Source organism: Littorina saxatilis, unplaced genomic scaffold, assembly GCF_037325665.1.
Source record: "Littorina saxatilis isolate snail1 unplaced genomic scaffold, US_GU_Lsax_2.0 scaffold_1001, whole genome shotgun sequence".
NCBI classification, from domain to species: domain Eukaryota; kingdom Metazoa; phylum Mollusca; class Gastropoda; order Littorinimorpha; family Littorinidae; genus Littorina; species Littorina saxatilis.
The window spans coordinates 1-5,253 of NW_027126449.1; the positions used below are offsets into that span (position 1 = coordinate 1).

A 5,253-nucleotide genomic window follows, 5' to 3' on the forward strand; every position below is an offset into this window, starting at 1 on the left:
TTTTTTGCAAACCCATGCAAATGGCCAGTTTCTGGGGAGAGACTGGGGGGATAATGGCCAGTATAGAAAGAGTTAATAAGTAAACTAATGTCAGAAGTAGGTATTTACCTTGTTTGCCTTCGTGTTCTTGATAGCCCGCTGCAGCATTTGTATCACTTCCCTTGACATTCAAAACGCCAATGTATTTCTGAAAGGAAAATAAAGATATTGACCGAAACATCACACAAGTGGTATATCATGCTAGGTTTTGTTTACAGTGCCTGTTCTACGACCACATCTGATTGTAATTTAAATAAGGCCAAAAAAAAAAAATAGGTGTGGTTACGGTAACATAGCCAAAAAAATAGGGTAGGTAGGTAGGCAATCACTTTTTTTTTTTTAAACTTTTTTTCTAATGTGTACAAATTAAACCTACTTGACAGGGAAATAAGCGTGCGACTCGGGCGCTTTCGCTTTCATTGCGTTTTTTGCACTCGGTTTTTTTTTGTGTTTTTTGACAAATGTAATAAAAAGTTATAGGATCGGCCCCTAAAATTAGGGTAGGTCGGGTTACCGTAACCACACCTATTTTTTTTTTTAGGCCTAAAGAAAAACTGTATCCATTTATTACACCCCCGGTATAGGGGTGTGTATAGGTTTCACTCGATGTGTTTGTTTGTTTGTGTGTTTGTTTGTGTGTTTGTTTGTGTTCGCAAGTAGATCTCAAGAATGAACGGACCGATCGTCACCAAACTTGGTGAACAGGTTCTATACATTCCTGAGACGGTCCTTACAAAAATTGGGACCAGTCAAACACACGGTTAGGGAGTTATTGGTGGATGAAAATTATACAAGGACTTTAGAGGAACATCTTAATGGTCAAAGGGAAATAACCATTCTCACTCAGTCACTGCCACCAACTGAGAAGGTTATTTCCCTTTGACGGGGGTGTTTTATCTACCTCGTAGAAATTTCTTGTTACTTCTCTATTTGTGTGTGTTTGTGTGTGTGCAGGGGCGGATCACATCATTTTTAAGGGGGAGTTTCCAAATTTCTTTTAGGGACAATTTGACGACGCGAAGCGTTTAGTTGAAGACGCGAAGCGTTCAACCTCCTTGGGGGGGGTTCCGACAAATGTTGATAAAAACAAAGAAAATGGATCAATCTGAGCCAAGAAACATCCCCTAATACACCTTCCAAAAAAGTAAATATATTAAGAAGAAAAATTTGAATCACAACAAGGACAATTGATTGATCTGGCGCAACCTGAGCAAACTAATTAGCCAACTTCTTTCCAAAATCGTCACTTAGAATACAAAGGCCGGCTCCTAAGTGGTCCGGAAACCCCGGAACCCCCCTCCGGATCCGCCCAGTGTGTGTGTGTGTGTGTGTGTGTGTGTGTGTGTGTGTGTGTGTGTGTGTGTGTGTGTGTGTGACCGATGACCTTCTCTAAATTGCGTTTGCATGGTAATAAAGTTTTAATACTGGATATGCCCATGAAAAAATATCATTTCTTGTTCATGTCATTGTGTGTGTGTGGCCAGGACCGTGACTTCTGCTTGCCTCGACGTCTTCAGAAAAGACACAAAATGCCAGCAGGCGTATGTTCTTGGAGCACTCAGTATGCCGTCATCTGCAAACAAATAAATACAAATTATTCAATTGTGTAAATAAAGAACAATCATTTTAATATTACAACAAAAAATTCATATAACTGTAGTCTTCACCAGAGACATCCACTACACTATCTTTAAATAAAACTGCCGTAAAAAATTGAAATACTATAAAACTTACCCCCACTCAGATCTATTTGGGATTATTCAAGTTTCAACCATGAAACGATGCCGGTTTGGACAGATCTGTTACAGTGCTAGTTTGCCGCTGAAACTGAAATCAAAGGCGATCTTCAGAACTATTTCTAATCTTGTATAAATTTGTGATTAATATAAAATACTGATCTTCCCAATAGAAGCTGATGTGTATACACATGACCAGGACAAGGTATTTTGTTACAGGGCATTTACGCAGACGTCGCAGTTCAAAATATCGTTTTAGATCTGATTTTGTACAGCAGCCTGTGTGATTCAGAATCGTCTGCCCTTTTTCGGTTTAACATTTTATGGACGATTCCTATGAGACTGCTCAATCATAACTGATGGCAAATTCAGAAACAGATGATGGTTTCAAGTAGGCTACAGTAATGATTCGTTAAAAATGTCAAGCCACTCGTCGATCATTCACACTCAAAGAACCCAAGCCAAATCTGCTCTGGTTCCAAGAAGCCGCTTTTTCCAACTGAGACCCTAATTGTTACGCATCTGCCGCGAAAAGATAGACCACAAACAAGCGGCACTGTACCATGCTTTCGTTTATGTTGCTAAACAGATTAAATGTGCATTGTAAATGTGCTTACAGCAAAGAAATGCATCCTTACTTACCACAAAAATACTGGTACCACATTCATCGCACTTGTGTCTTCTTACCAAAACCTATCGATATGTTTGTTTACGATATATTGGTAATTACTAACCGTTAACTATTTTTCAAAAATCTGAAATGACTTTTAAGAATCAAAGAAAGATTTGCTAAAACGGTTAACTTCAGAAAATATGCAATATTTTTCTGAACCATGAAATAAAAATCGAAAACTCCGTTTGATCTTTTATTTTGATAGATTGATGACAACAGCCGGAACTGAAAGTACCAGAACCAAAAATTAAGGGCATTAATCAGGTAAACTAAGAAGATTGTCGTTCCTGGCGCGCACTTCACATGTCCGTCAAACAGTGTCCGAGTGAGAGAAAAAATTTTTTTTTTCGCAGTTCGACAGTATATGAGGCCCTTCTTCATATCAAAGTGTAAAGGTTGCTGAACGATGTTTTTCCTTTTTGCTTGTTTAGTTACACTTTAACTACTCTCACTGTATTCCGTGTTCGGAATGAAATGCACCATAATTATGTCATCAATTTAGAAAATGAAACAGAAGAGGGGAAGGGGAGCAGACGGCATAAAGGGTGGAGAAAAGTGGTCTCGCGATTATTAAAAAAAAAAGTCCTCCTGAACTATGCTGCAGCGCAACTAGCTGTCCCCGTTGTCTACAGAACGGGACGTACATCACGTGCAGGGCTCGACAACCTCACTGTCCTCTCTCCTGTCGCGCTACTGTGCCGCTGTCCTACTCTCCCTTGTCAAAGGCCGGCCGCGGAAATGAAAGTCAATTACTGCCAGAACAAGAGTTGGCGGAGGGAGGGGGTAATAGAAGGGGGGAGGGGGTGTTAGAAGGATGGAACGATCAGTGGTTGGGGTTTGGGGTGGGAGTTAGAGGTGGGGAGGGGGTGTTAGAAGGATGGAACGATCAGTGGTTGGGGTTTGGGGTGGGAGTTAGAGGTGGGGAGGGGGTGTTAGAAGGATGGAACGATCAGTGGTTGGGGTTTGGGGTGGGAGTTGGAGGTGGGGAGGGGGTGTTAGAAGGATGGAACGATCAGTGGTTGGGGTTTGGGGTGGGAGTTAGAGGTGGGGAGGGGGTGTTAGAAGGATGGAACGATCAGTGGTTGGGGTTTGGGGTGGGAGTTGGAGGTGGGGAGGGGGTGTTAGAAGGATGGAACGATCAGTGGTTGAGGTTTGGGGTGGGAGTTGCAGGTGGGGAGGGGGTGTTAGAAGGATGGAACGATCAGTGGTTGGGGTTTGGGGTGGGAGTTGGAGGTGGGGAGGAAAGTGTTGAGGACTTGAACAGATTTAACAAGATGGGATGGGAAGGGAAAGGACGTGATTGAAAATGGAGTTGTTGGAGGAGATCGAACAGCGGTCAGTAATAAAGAGAGGTGTAAGGGTGGGAGGGAGAGATAGAGAGAGAGAGAGAGAGAGAGAGAGAGAGAGAGAGAGAGAGAGAGAGAGAGAGGGGGGGGGGGCAGATGAACTGCCGGAAAAAAACAGAGAGAGAGAGAGAGAGAGAGAGACAGAGAGAGAGAGGGGGGGGGGGGGCAGATGAACTGCCGGAAAAAAACAGAGAGAGAGAGAGAGAGAGAGAGGGGGGCAGTTGAACTGCCGGAAAAAACAGAGAGAGAGAGAGAGAGAGAGAGAGAGAGAGAGAGAGAGAGAGAGAGAGGGGGGGGGCAGATGAACTGCCGGAAAAAAACAGAGAGAGAGAGAGAGAGAGAGAGAGAGAGAGAGAGAGAGAGAGAGAGAGAGAGAGAGAGAGAGAGAGAGAGAGATGACCTCAAGTGACAGACTGACAAAGTGGAAGCAAGAGAAAAGGAAGATTGCTACAAAAAAGGCAATTATTTCACGATTAACAAATTTATTCAATGCAGAGGACAAATCAAGATATACACTAGATGCATATAGATTTCATGCTTAATGTGATTGTGACGATATTTCACAGGACTGCCTCTTAGACGTACAGACTGTCAAGGCAGACACGTGACACAACTACGGCCAAAAAGACAGCTAACCACAAAGCTTGCTGATAAAACCAATGTCCCCCCCCCCCCCCCCGGTCATTCTATGTGTAATTCTGACGTGTACCAACGATCGCCAGCCGTCACAGTTTTACTGCAGACAACATTTAATGCCTCGCGCACTTCAAGTCAAACCCAGCACGTGCAGACCTAAGGGGCTTTGACATCGTCCGCAACATGTGGGTGACAGTTATGGTTGGGGTTACTGAAGACAGGGGGAAAATCCTAACGGTTGGAATTGAAAGATACAGAAAGAGCAGGGGAGAGGGTACGTTCGCTATCAGAAATGATGGTTAGAAATCAATGTTCTTTCACTTTCGTTTTTCATTCTTTGAAAGAACTATAATGTCAAATAGAAGTCAGAGGACAACCCCATCCCCCTTCCACAGCTCTCTCTCTTTTTGTCCCTTTCTCTGTCTCTCTCTCTTTTTGTCCCTTTCTCTGTCTCTCTCTCTCTTTTTGTCCCTTTCTCTGTCTCTCTCTCTTTTTGTCCCTTTCTCTGTCTCTCTCTCTTTTTGTCCCTTTCTCTGTCTCTCTCTCTTTCTGTCTCTTTCTCGCTCGCTCGCTCTCTCTCTCGCACTCTCCCTCTCTATCTGTGTCTCTGTCACTGACTCTGTCTCTGTCTGTCTGGTCTCTCTCTCTCTCTTATTCTCGCTCTCTCTCGAAGGGACACAGAGCTACGGTCTACGCAAAATCAAAAGAACAACAAGAGCAGCAAACAGGCAAGTGCTTATCTTCACCCGTATCCTCTTGACTCGCCAAGAAAAGACTATGATAAACAACATTCCAGGGTTGAAAAAACACGTGAAACACGCAG

General features: G+C 43.4%; 1 long non-coding RNA gene across 1 annotated transcript; it reads right to left on the reverse strand.

Annotated features, from left to right (window-relative positions):
- Nucleotides 1-1,105: 1,105 nt before the first annotated feature.
- On the reverse strand, nt 1,106-2,894 carry LOC138954881 (uncharacterized). The gene is made up of 3 exons (XR_011452004.1): nt 2,418-2,894; nt 1,774-1,866; nt 1,106-1,612 (listed from the first exon to the last, which is right to left on the reverse strand). It is a non-coding gene; the product is annotated as an uncharacterized lncRNA (long non-coding RNA).
- Nucleotides 2,895-5,253: the final 2,359 nt, after the last annotated feature.